Genomic DNA, 12,484 nt, shown 5'->3' with positions numbered 1-12,484 from the left:
GATGAGTCTCCTTTATTACAAATATAACTTCTTCTAACTCAAATTTGTCATATGTACACAGCAATGCCACCTCCAAACCTTGTCATCAAAATGAAATCAATCATTGCTTTGTTAACTCAAGTAATGCCCAATCGCCAATATAAAAGTCTAATATCATAAAACCACTATTTGCACGACATTTGATTTTTTTTTTTTTTTAAACTTGAAATTTGGAGGTTTACCCAATATTCTTTTTTTTTTTTTAAATTTCAGTTTTTTAACATCTAGTTAGTAACATCATGGCTCTTGGACTTGCAATGTTAGTCAGTCCATCACTTTGGTGCACAGAGGATCCATCAATAACTATGAGAGGGATTCTTATGACATTTTGTGCAGACAGTAAAAGTCCCCGAGGAATAAAGCACACTATGGGTCTCCTGAACAAAAACACCTATTGTCTTGACACATTGTGCAGATATTAATTGTATCCAGGGAACTAATGATTTGAGCTATTCCTGAATTATTCTCTGTATTAACAGAATGAAAAATGTTTCACTTTGTAAGTATAAGTTTCTCCATTGATTTTTGAGAGTTACAAAGCATGCCAGACATGCATGTCCCGGAAAGCATGTACTGTAAATCTGTCAATGACCTTGTATTTCTTAAAGGGGGGGGATAAAAACGTACTTCATTTTTTTCTCATCGTGAAAAAGCACATCAATAAAATGTCTCTCTTAACTTTCTCTTTGCTGTAGTAATGTATCAGTTCAGATTAAAGCTTTTTTACACATCTTTCAAATGACTATGCTAATATTGCAATCAGAAATACAATATGTATGAATTGTTTTTTCATAAAGGCATTCAAGCTTTTTATTTTTATCTTGAGAGTCTCACACTTCAAGATGCGAGCATAGTGCCACTTCAGATAAGTGTTCATGATTATCAGAAAAAAGGACACAATTCTATTCCTGAACAGCAGTGGAATTTTAGTGCAAAAAAAACAACACTTCCAGGAGTTAATTTCTGTTGCTTTAATCGGCCAATCATGACACATGAATTCACATCACTATACAACTCAGTCTGTCATTATCTTTCATCAGACTAATGTACATTTTTGAAATAGCCACTCTGAGCCAATCTTTAAATAGCAGTTAATTTGAATGAGGATGAGAATATAGACGCACATACTGTATGCTGAGCCCATTTTAGCAGACAGAATACCTAAAGTAATTCATTTGAAAAATGGGCTGGTTAAAAATTGAAATCTCTATTTTATCTCATGTATCATCTTTTGGCTGACGGCTGTATCATGAAACTTCAGAGCTGCTTTAATTCAGATCGGGGTAAGACTAAAGAGACTCCTGCAACAAAAGAAAGCAGCCATTCAACTTAGACATAAAAGCAAAACACATTGGGACTTTTTTTCCCTCTTTTATCAGTGAAGTTATGTTCAGTAATTAATGCAAAAACACACAGTAGAGCTTTATCTTAGAGGTAATGCCAATTTTACCGTGGAAAGTAGCTTCTCAAATAAAGTCCATTACACATCTCTTTCTAGAGGAGCCTACTGCTTGACGCTGTCAGTTTTCCGCAAGTTATTTTCAGAGTGACAGTTATTTCACAACCCACAGTGAAAGGTCACAGATTGTCTGTCAACACAATTCTGTGGCTTTGTTTATGTTCAAATGGAAATTGCTGTCTTACAGCATGTCCTGGCCATTTTTCAGTGATGTCATTTTCATGCTTTGTTTGCTTGGGAGCAGTCTGACCTTCAGTCTGTGTCAGGCAGCAATCTGAAAGTGTGTTTATTTTTCACAAACCAACCTATTAGAGCAGGTGAGTATTGTTTGTTTGTCCTGGACTCACTGTGTGTAACCAGAGAAGGCTGGGCACAGAGCCGATTTTTAGAGTCCTAAAAAGTACACGCTCCATCCGCTTATCTCAGACAAAATGTGATTTATTTTGATTTAGCACACAGTGTAAGTACCAGGCGAACATCTAATCTGCTGTTTGGAGGACAAGTCATTAGCAGTGAGCCAACAAAACACAGACTAAAGAGGAGGATGACAAAAAGTTAATAGAGCAAACAAATGATGTCAAATGATCCAGAGTGGCAGACACTCTGTACCAGTTTACACTCCGACAAACATCTTCCCTTTGGAGATTCTGCTTTGCCCTGGGTTACGAAACACACCAGCTCTATTGCAAAGTGTGTTGATTTATAACTGTTTTAAGGAGTATATACATTTTTGAAAACTCATCACAATTGTACACTCACTACAAAATGTGGTTTCCATCCAGCAATGAGTAAGTGGTTCTTTTTTTTGTTTAGTACAAAACCTGCACAGATTTAGGTCGTTATTGCGTAAGTGGATAAAAAATACAGTCACAACTTTGAAAATAGGTCACAAATCTCTTCAAGAACAGAATGTTTTTCATCTAGATTGTCAGAGGAGCCTTTGAGGATTCTGAGAAAACCTTTGAACAGCCAACTATTTTTAAAAAAATTGTTGCTTATTTCTATGACCAGAACACAGTTTCTATACACCAAAGGCACTAACATGGGCTAGACCTCAACATGTTTTGTGGTCTAGCCAATGTTAAATAAAATAAATGTTTTTCTCATGAACAGATGCCAATAATAACCTTGAATGCACAACGGCGACTATTACGATTACGAAGACATAACTCGTCCTACGCAGTTTCCATGTGGCTGGTAATCGTTGTCTTCGTTGCTTTGATTAAGGCGTGAAGCATGAAATTGATAAGCGTTAGGGTACAGTCATAGGGATAGAATTAGAGACAGAGTAGCAAAGGTCGTGCCTGAAGCATGTTAGAGGAAGCTGCACCGCTGAAACTGTCAGCGTTCTCTACACCCTATTTGCTCACAGCTAATGCTCCGAACAATGACGTGCAATGACAGATTAGCTTCGACTTTGTTCAAAAGGGTGTTGCAGGATCAAGTCTATTAAATGTCCAGTTTAGCTGATCCAATCTTTGTCATTGTCACTTGGTGCTTCTCTGGGGAAATGCCCAGACAAGTTCATGAGTGCAGTGCATATGTGAGAGGGTTGATAGGTTGACATATTCTTTGTGGTCTTTAAGACAGTCATGAACCTTTAAGTGGTGTTCTCTTTCTTCATTAGTATCTGCAGTGAACTGACCCCGCTTTAAAGTGTGATGAAACAAATGGTCTTGATTAACCATTATGTATTAAAGGACTAAACAGCATGTTATAATGGCCTGATTCAAGTCTCTAGCCTGGCACCACAAGACTAAAATCAAGTAAGGGTAATGTTGCAGAACAACTGGTTAGTGTGGAAGAATAGGCCCCATTAAAACAAGAATGTCTAATTACAGAGAAACCAATTTGGAGGAAAGACACATTTTCCGGCTGTCTAACTGGAACTAGCTTTTTTTTAGGGTTGAGTTTTGTGTTTTGTGGGTTTGTTGGACGCAACACACATGCTTCTGTATATTTCCCTATGCTTAATACATAAATTATGTGACTACATCAGCATTCTTAATGTGCAGCATTAACAATTTATTTTGAAGTGTTTGCAGAATCATTGTAGTGACTTCACAGTAAAGCCTACATGTGCTGCTTGTTACATCAGCCTTGGCCTGCCTGCACTAGTTACTCGCAAACATCAGTCCCATAATTCCTGCCAGATAATGCCCTCATCTCCAACCCACTCACCCTGCTCTCCCCTCTAATGTCAAGCTATCACAACGCCTGAATCTTTAATGCCCACATGACATGTCCACAAAGGAAGTAGCCCCTTTAAATATGTAGACCATCCAGTTGTTCTGCTGGCTTCATTACCACGGTTATCTGTGCACTGCACGGGATTCATAATTCATGTTTCTCAAATATTCCCTCAGATGAAAAGAGGCGTACACAGAAATCCCATTCATCTCCAATGCAAACACATACTCGTACGACAGCTCAACTGCTCCATTTACCAAACTGGGAATATTCATGTGCAAAAGTATTTATGTTTATCGGTTAATACAGGATTTTTTGATGAATAAAAAAGTAGATCAAGGGGTCTGCAGTGCTTTGATATCACTACCCCTTGATTGTTTAGAATGCAAATACAGCTGCCTGCTTCTGCTGTGTGTAGTTGTTCAGTGGTCAACAAAAGCAGGTTGCATTCAGGAGCCAGCTGAGATCCAAGCACCTTCAAACAAGGTTGACCCTCAGCACCTTTCCTTTTATCTGTGCACTTTACTATTTATGACAACATGGTCAATTACTGCAGCAATAAGTATTGTTTGTATTTTATTTAGGATACTTTTACCTAACGGCAAAGGTGAGCCACTCAGCATGGAAGAAAACACAACCAGAAAACTGTGGAGTACATATTGGTGACAGCAAAGCATTATTTAAATGACCAGGAAATGATGGATATACTGTATCAGTGGTGGAGTGATGACATTTCTAGGAATGGATGAAAGGACACATTTGTTTTCACTTCAACACCAAGTAATTCAAACTCATAATGAACAATGTAGATGCTTCAGGGAGAGCAATATGTTGTGAATATTGAAATGAATGCATCATTGGAGCTACTTCTGAAGAGATGTTCACTTTGATCTATGTGATTTGCTAGACATTTACGTCTTTTGTAGCCAATTGGTGTAAATTCAAATAAAAAAAAAATAACAGTATAATCCTGTGTGCATCATTTTAAATGCATATGAACAACTGATGAAACCCTCCTTGATAGATCCTTCAATAACTGAACGAAACATCCAACCAGATGTGTATAAATCTGTCTAATATGCATTTGTCCTGTTTGGACTGTTCCAGCCACACTGCATGTTAAATACTACACTACAAAGGGGGCACATATTTACTTGAAATGTCAATTTGGTGTTACCATTTTGATCAGATTGGCTTTCATGTTAAATGCTCCCTGTACGAGTAGTTTGTTGTCACTGTATCTGATCCCTCTCTCCAGTCTCATCTGCTCATACAGTGCAATGAATGGAAACCTGACACCCTCAGAACAAAGGGATGGAGATAGACGAGATATGAGACAGACTCTGGGATCTAGAGTGTGTAGCCTGAGGGCGGTTAATTGTCCCAGTATGATGATAACTGCACGAGTTTCACACTGATACTAATTAGACACCCTGCTAGCACTGAGACTCCCACATACATACGCCCTTCTGTGGGTGTGGAGCTCCTTTAGTGAATACACTGTGAGCCGTGGATAAGATCTGGGAGAGTTTGAATGATAAATCCATAACGGTCTGAAACATTAAGGCAGTCTCAGTGACATCATCACCCAATGGTTGAGTACAACAATGGCAGGCGCCATATTGGAAAATACTTTAGAACCTTGCTGCAAACATGTTTATTTCTACTGTAAAAAGGTACCATTTTAATGGGGATTTCCCTTCCACATTGGCTTATTTATTTGGTCAAGTGACAAAAATTTTCATATGCTACCTGCGTGACTAAAAGGGATTTTTTTGTTTCCCAAAGGATCAGATATTGCTTTTTTTTCTCCTCTTGCATAAATCCCATCAGGGTTGGATTCATGCCCAACGTGTGTTTTGACCGAGATGTTGTGATCATCCCTCAGTGACGACAGCCAATAACACTTCTGTGACCTCCTAACACACAACAGCACAGCGGGATAATTAGCTGGATAAACTTACAGTGATAAACACACAAACAAGTATTTTATTTTCTGTCTGTAAACTCATAATATCAACACTCACACTCCCCCTATTGTCCAAAGGTTAAAACTTTAAAGTTGGTAGCTCGTTCCCAACTTTAGCTGTCTCTATATTTTAGTGTAGTTTTCCATACTATAGTATTTTGCAAATAAATGCACTGTTTGTGTTTGTGGCTTATGTATTGGTTCTATTTAAGTACAACTATAACAGGTGAAAGTTTTACAGATGATTCTGTGTAGATGGCATGAATCATGATTTTTGTATAAATATATATTTTATTTCGGATGTTAATAATTACACACTTGTGAATAATGTGTAATATACGCTCACAGGGTTAGGTTGACACCTTTGTCAACCTAAAAAAACAAAAACATTTTCTCTGCTTTATACTACAAAATCATTTTTTAGGGCAATAACCAGACTCATTCAACTTTTAAAGCTTACTTGACAAAACTACAGCATTTACACATTCCCAGTTATTCGCAGGAAAATTGATCAGTCATATTTTGAGAATTTAAAAAAATAACTTCCAAAGAAATTTTTCATACTTTTTAAAAGTTACCTGCAATAACCCTTTGAGAAAATAAATTAAACCCGAAGCAAATATCTCAGAGGCAACACCAGAAGTCTGTGAATGCAAAAGAGAGCTCCATAAGCAAAAAATAATCAATACAAAAATGTATTTGTAAATATAACACGCACGGCCCTGAACACGTTTCTTTATATAAAGCACATTGCATTAGAATTTTTATTGTCCAATTTTGGTAGTGAATCTAAACTATCACTATCAGAGAATCACCATGACAAGTCTATGGCATGGTACCGCAATCTTCTTTTTGTCTATATGTAAGTAAATAATGCACTAAATTGATTTAAATTGATGAATAGATTCTAACAATTCTTGGTGTAATATACCTTCATCACCTACCTTTTTAATTCAATTTTTTTTTCAAACCTGCAATGCAGAGAAATTCCAAACATTGTCTTAAATGTTGTCAAGTGTGAGGCATGGTCAGTAAATATAGGGTGGTATGGAAGCTTGAAAACCCAGCTCCAACCATCTCATATACCTCATGTCTACTCAGGGTATGCCTCATTAACTTCTTCATTCCTCAAACACACACACATACACACTCTCTCATGCACACACATTAAACACCAGAAATAGGGTCACATCTCCCCTCCCTACCTCAGTCGTTGGATTATTAAAGCCTGTGCTCCTCAATCATTTGGAACGACTTTAAAAGATGGATTCCTGTGGAGCGATGAATTGTGTGATGAGCTGGTAAAAGAACAGACACAGTTTAATTAATAGTCTTATTCTCTCCGTTTCATGTTTCCCTCTGTTATTATTATTATGAACTCTCAAACTCTAAAAATCCTCAATAGTGCAATGAGTTTGAAAGATACTGTGAAAAGATGCTCATACAACATATGTTGTCTTTGTTAATTAACCAAATCATGAATGTAAATTATTTTCCCCTGCTCTGCTTACACCAGAAGCTTAGATGCTTACTTGCTCAATATTTTATGTAAAGTTAAGTACTTGAAAGCTACTAGGTTCTGACAACCATTCCACTACCACACACTGCAGGGAATCTTCAATAAGCCATTTCTGCTTGAAACATCTCATCCTGTCTTACTGGTCAATCATGATTTTCTTTAATTTCCTGCTGTCACCTGTCAATCAAAGAGAATGGGCAGTCCTGTGAAATGTCTACTGCTGTTCAGTTTCTTTAGATATTGCTGTTAATACTCATGCTTCAATGTCATAAACTCAGCCTGAACCTTCAAAATAAAATTCATCATCAGAGACACTATAATCCAGGCTCAGTTCAGACCTCAGTGAACTGTTCCCCTCAGAGTAAAGAGCACAGCCTAATAGACACAAACCCTATTGCACTCATTTATCAATATCAGACTGATAGAACAAGTATTTAAAGGCTGAGGTAATGATGTGGAGACATAGTCTGGGGTTCCCTGTCAGGACAGCTTTATTTCACTCAAAGAACAACAATGTCTTGGGTCTCTAGTTCAGCTCAGTTTCTACAGCAGGCGCCCCATGCACAGAGGCTTCAGTGCTCGTTGCATCGTTCAACGCCCTGCCTCGACCCATTAATCCATGTTTGTGCAACGCTCCTCCCATAATTTAAAGTTTTTCTTCAGCTGTCCTTTTAATGAAGCCAAAAAAGAATAAAACGGATTATTTAACCACTACTGTATTTCTGTAGATGTGTTAACCTGAGTCTTCCCTTCTGTAGAAACACACCCATATCTCTACATTTCATCAAGTCTTTAAATGGTTTCCAAACTCTCTCATAGACATCCAACATGTTTTTCAGGTATTCTCTCCATTGTCATGCATTGGGACATATTCTTAATCCAAGCACCTATTGGTGCCCCAGTTTTCTTCCAGTTTAGAGCTACTGTATCAATTGTTTGGCCTGCAGTATAGCAAAGTCAATATACTTACACTTTTTTGGTTTTTAACTTGAGATTTTTCAATGTTCCTTGAAGCTCGTTACATTTAAAACACATGTCAGGTATATTATTGTTATAGAAGAAGATTTACTTTATTAATTCCTGCTAGTAAATGTCTTTTATTGAAACATTCAAGACAAACACAGACCAGAAATACACACATATGCACAAACAGGACTCTATGGAGCTACATTTACGGAGAGATGTCAGAGTGAGGGGGCTGCACATGAACATATCCTCTATTTCCCCTGAAGACAGTGTTGATCTCTAGCCATGAGAGTTTTGATCAATTCTGCTACATCCTCAACTTTTTTTTTTTTTTTTGCAAGATAGTTTTCAAAGCCATGGATGATGACCTAAAAGTTGATTTCGATTGTTTGCAAACTATACCTCTGAAGTTTCTGCTCTTCACCTCATAAGTAAGTAAGCTGAAATAATATATATTATTGTCTGACCTAATGTCATAAAGCAGAGACTGTTTGATTGACAAGTGTCTATATCTAAAACATGACAACCACACAGAATTCTTAGGAGCAAATTAACCCTCTCTTAAGCCGTTTTCACATATGCACTCCGGATAATATCTAGATAATTACAGGAGGACCACTCCGGAGATTCTCCCGAACTAGCCGTTCACATATGCTCCTCACAGCGGGGGGATTTCCTGAGGTAAGACGTGACGTAAATAAACAACGCGGAAGTAGCGGCCGAAGCAACAGAGTCCGCTACACAACGTTATAATGAGAATATTTGCCTTTATATCAATGCTATGTGTAATCCAATGGAATGACAACATCCACAAAAGAGCGGAGAACAACATACTGACGAACAGAAAACATAATGCAGCCGTTTAATTACCGGTACGTGCACGGAGATCGTAGTAGTCGCGTGCAGACACTTCAGGCAGTCACTATGTAAACGTCACTCTCTTCCTAATGTGCTCAAGTTGAAATCTCTGGAGTATATGCTGCCACGTTCAGACATCGGCTCACTCAGACTTTCTGTGGAAAAAATACTAGGGGTCTGGCCGGAGAAACTCCGGGTAAAGTCCGCGAAAAATGAGGCTGTTTGCGTTCACATATAGCCTAAAGTCCCTCCGGGTAGCCAAATCTCCGGAGTTTTTCAGGAGATTTCCGTATGTGTGAAAAGGGTTATATTCAGTCAGTAATGACTATGCAGTGTAGAACTCTTGGCATTGCTGCTCCTCTCCAGTGTTTCTTCCAACACATCCTGAGAGAATGACTGACAAGGTGAACATAATCATTGCCAAGGTCTGCTGATTCTGCCAGGCTACATCTGATAAATGAAATGAGATGGAGAATTGATGGGGCGCAGGCCCAGCAATGCAGCACAGAACGCCTTTCTGTTAGTCTCCCTATATCTCTGCCTGCCTTTCTGTCTGTCTGTCTCTTTCTCTCTGAACCTGGGCTTGTCACTATCCTGACAGGTGAGCAGAAGGAAAAGCAGAAGGCATAAGGTAAAGATATTCTTTGTCAATGCTTTTAGGAAACATATGAGATGCTAGACTGGTGGGAAGGGACAGATTTAGTTTCCTCTCTCCCTCTGTTTTTTTGTCTTTTTGTACTGTTTCAAACACAAATGTGAAAGCTCCTATTGTTATCTACTATCCCCTTGAACTCTGGACATTTTCTTTGTCATGTATGATTGTGTTACTACTGTATGGTGTTCGATGTGCTGTTTGTCCCTTCTCCCATTCTTTTGTCTCCACCCCAGGTGAAGCTACTGATTGAACAAAGAGGCACACCACGCCTCCGAGTTTAAAAGCCCAATGCTTTAGGAGGATAGGCTTTTTGAGTTGGGACTGCTTTGCCTCTCAGCCAGGGACTGTGTTGTTGTACTGTTGTGTTTAATTAAATTAGTATAGCATTTGAGTTGATTTCCGTTTAATAATTTAGTTTGTCTGTTAATAAAACCCTTCGTATTGACTTTGGTAAGGTGTACAATGATTTGTTGTTAGCCCCATAGGGCTGCGTTATGGTGGGGTGTAACAATTACCATTGATAAACTACCTATTTGCTGACTGAACTTAAATTTAAACAATTCATTCCTCAATTCAATTTCAGTTAGAAAACACAGAGAACAAATTGCATTGAGCTGCTCCTTGGTAAAAAACAGCACAGCCATATTTAAATGACTCATTGTACATTGTTTTGTCAGCTCACCAGAGACTCAGCATTGCAGGTGATAATTTATAAGCCACCTAGGTAGAGAACAGCATCCATTTCCACTACTGCACAATCAGAAAATGAGATTGCTTCCCTCAGTAAACACACATGGATTACATGCTGATTAGACATGTCTCTGCTTGTCAAAAAAACAACTCCGTTATCCATGACCAATTACAATTGACCTGACGTCATGCAACTCTGGTGTAAGAGATTGCCCTTTGCTTTATACAATGATGTGAGGCTGTAGGGGTTTGTATGGAGGTTTCACATGAAATTGTAGTTAGTCTTTTGGTTGTGAGTCTACAAAGCAACAATTCTACTTGCTCTGCACCAAACCAACTGCTTTATTAAAAGCAGACAGGCATCAGTATGGATAATCAAATGTTTGATAAGGCTATTGCGTTTTTTGTTTTCTATATATATTTATTCTCTTTGTGGTGAAACATATTTGGAGGCATGAGTTTATTGAGTAAAATTACTGCCGAAGAAAATTCTGTGAAAAGTACAGAAGAAGTAGAACAGAAAAGCTGCTGCAAAATGTTAGAAATACTTATTATGAATGTTCTGTCCATCTGGGAGGCATTTGTATGACTTGTCTGTAGGCCTGTGGAGGGGAAGGCATGAAAATTAAGGAATCATTACTGTCTCCAAATAGCTAATTTATGTAGCTGGTTACAATGAATCAAGCTTTCTTTGTTCTCAAATTATTCTGCCAGCACAGCAGCACATACTTGGATAACCATCACAAAGCATTCAGTACTTTCGCTTAGTCAAGTTGATTTTTTTGCCACCTGGGTCATGAATCGATAGTAATGGTCAACACTCAACTCAAGGGTAATTTAATATGTGGGCAAGACTTTTTTCTACAATGAAAGCTATTGTTTTCAACACAATGGCTCCCAATGGGTGTTTTTTTTTTTTTTGTTTTTGTTTTTTTAAAGCTAAGCACCTGAATAAGTGATGTTCGTGTGTTCACTGATTTTTTTTCTATAATTTGAATTAAAATCACAGGTGTGATGAGCATCTTCTGCTATAGACTTTAGATACATGTCTCTAGTGTTGTGCCTAGACATGCTTAGAAAGTGAATTCATTGAAAGATCTCTATGTATTAGTTCTCATTGAGTGAATGTGGAACTGAACAAATGTTTTTGCAACTCATGAATGAGAACGTGACTGTAGCTCACTCTGGAGACGGAGAACAACAGCCAGAGAGGTACAGAGAGTTGCCAAGAACTGTGTGCCAAAGTCTGATTCACAGAATCCGACATGCATCCGCCATTGCTACATCTGCAGAAACCATCCCAGGCATGAAATGGAAAGTAAAGCAACAATTCCTGTATGCTTTGGGATGTAAATGCCTGACATGTTTTCTCTATGATTAGACTTTTTGCATTTTCACACAATGCTTTTATAGTGTGAAATAAAAGCATGAAAACTGTAAAAGGTTTTCACACAATACTTTTATCTGTCTGTGGACAGTTATTTAGTGAAGGACGTCACTGTGTTCAGGTCCTCAGGCAGGACGTTCCATTCACTCGGGATATAAAAACTGAAAGCAGCCTCTTCTCCTTTGGAATGTGTACATGGGAAGGTCGGAAGACTTCTGCTTGTGGGAAAAGCTGACAAGCATATCCCTTATATTTTGGTGGACATAGACATTCAGTGCTTTGTACACAAGTATCAGAAATTAAAATAATTTACTTTGAACCGGGAGCCAATAGAGGGATTTAAGGACTGGGGTGATGTGTTCACATTTTTTGATCTACTTGTTATTTAAGCATACATTTATTTTTCAGCATCTGAAAGTGACAGAAAGCCCCTGAATTATTTGATATTTTTAGTTGGTAAAAGGCTGATTTTGGGACCTGATTCATGTGACTTTTAAATTTTAGATTGTTGTCTATCAGAACATCCTTTTTATTTTTCTTTGCACTTGCTATTTATAAACAAAGAGCTGAGATAGGCTGCAATTTGTGTCTCTGACTTCTGGTAACAATGAGTGCTTCTGTTTTGTCTTTAAGTTGTCGAAAGTTTTCTGACATGTGTTGGTTGATATCATGAGGACACAGAGGGAGGGAATGTATGGGATCCAAGTCATCTGGAGCAACACCACACATTACAATGACCTTGTTCGAGATAT

Source organism: Labrus mixtus, chromosome 3, assembly GCF_963584025.1.
Source record: "Labrus mixtus chromosome 3, fLabMix1.1, whole genome shotgun sequence".
In the NCBI taxonomy this organism is placed as follows: Eukaryota; Metazoa; Chordata; class Actinopteri; order Labriformes; family Labridae; genus Labrus; species Labrus mixtus.
This window is presented reverse-complemented; position numbering follows the sequence as displayed.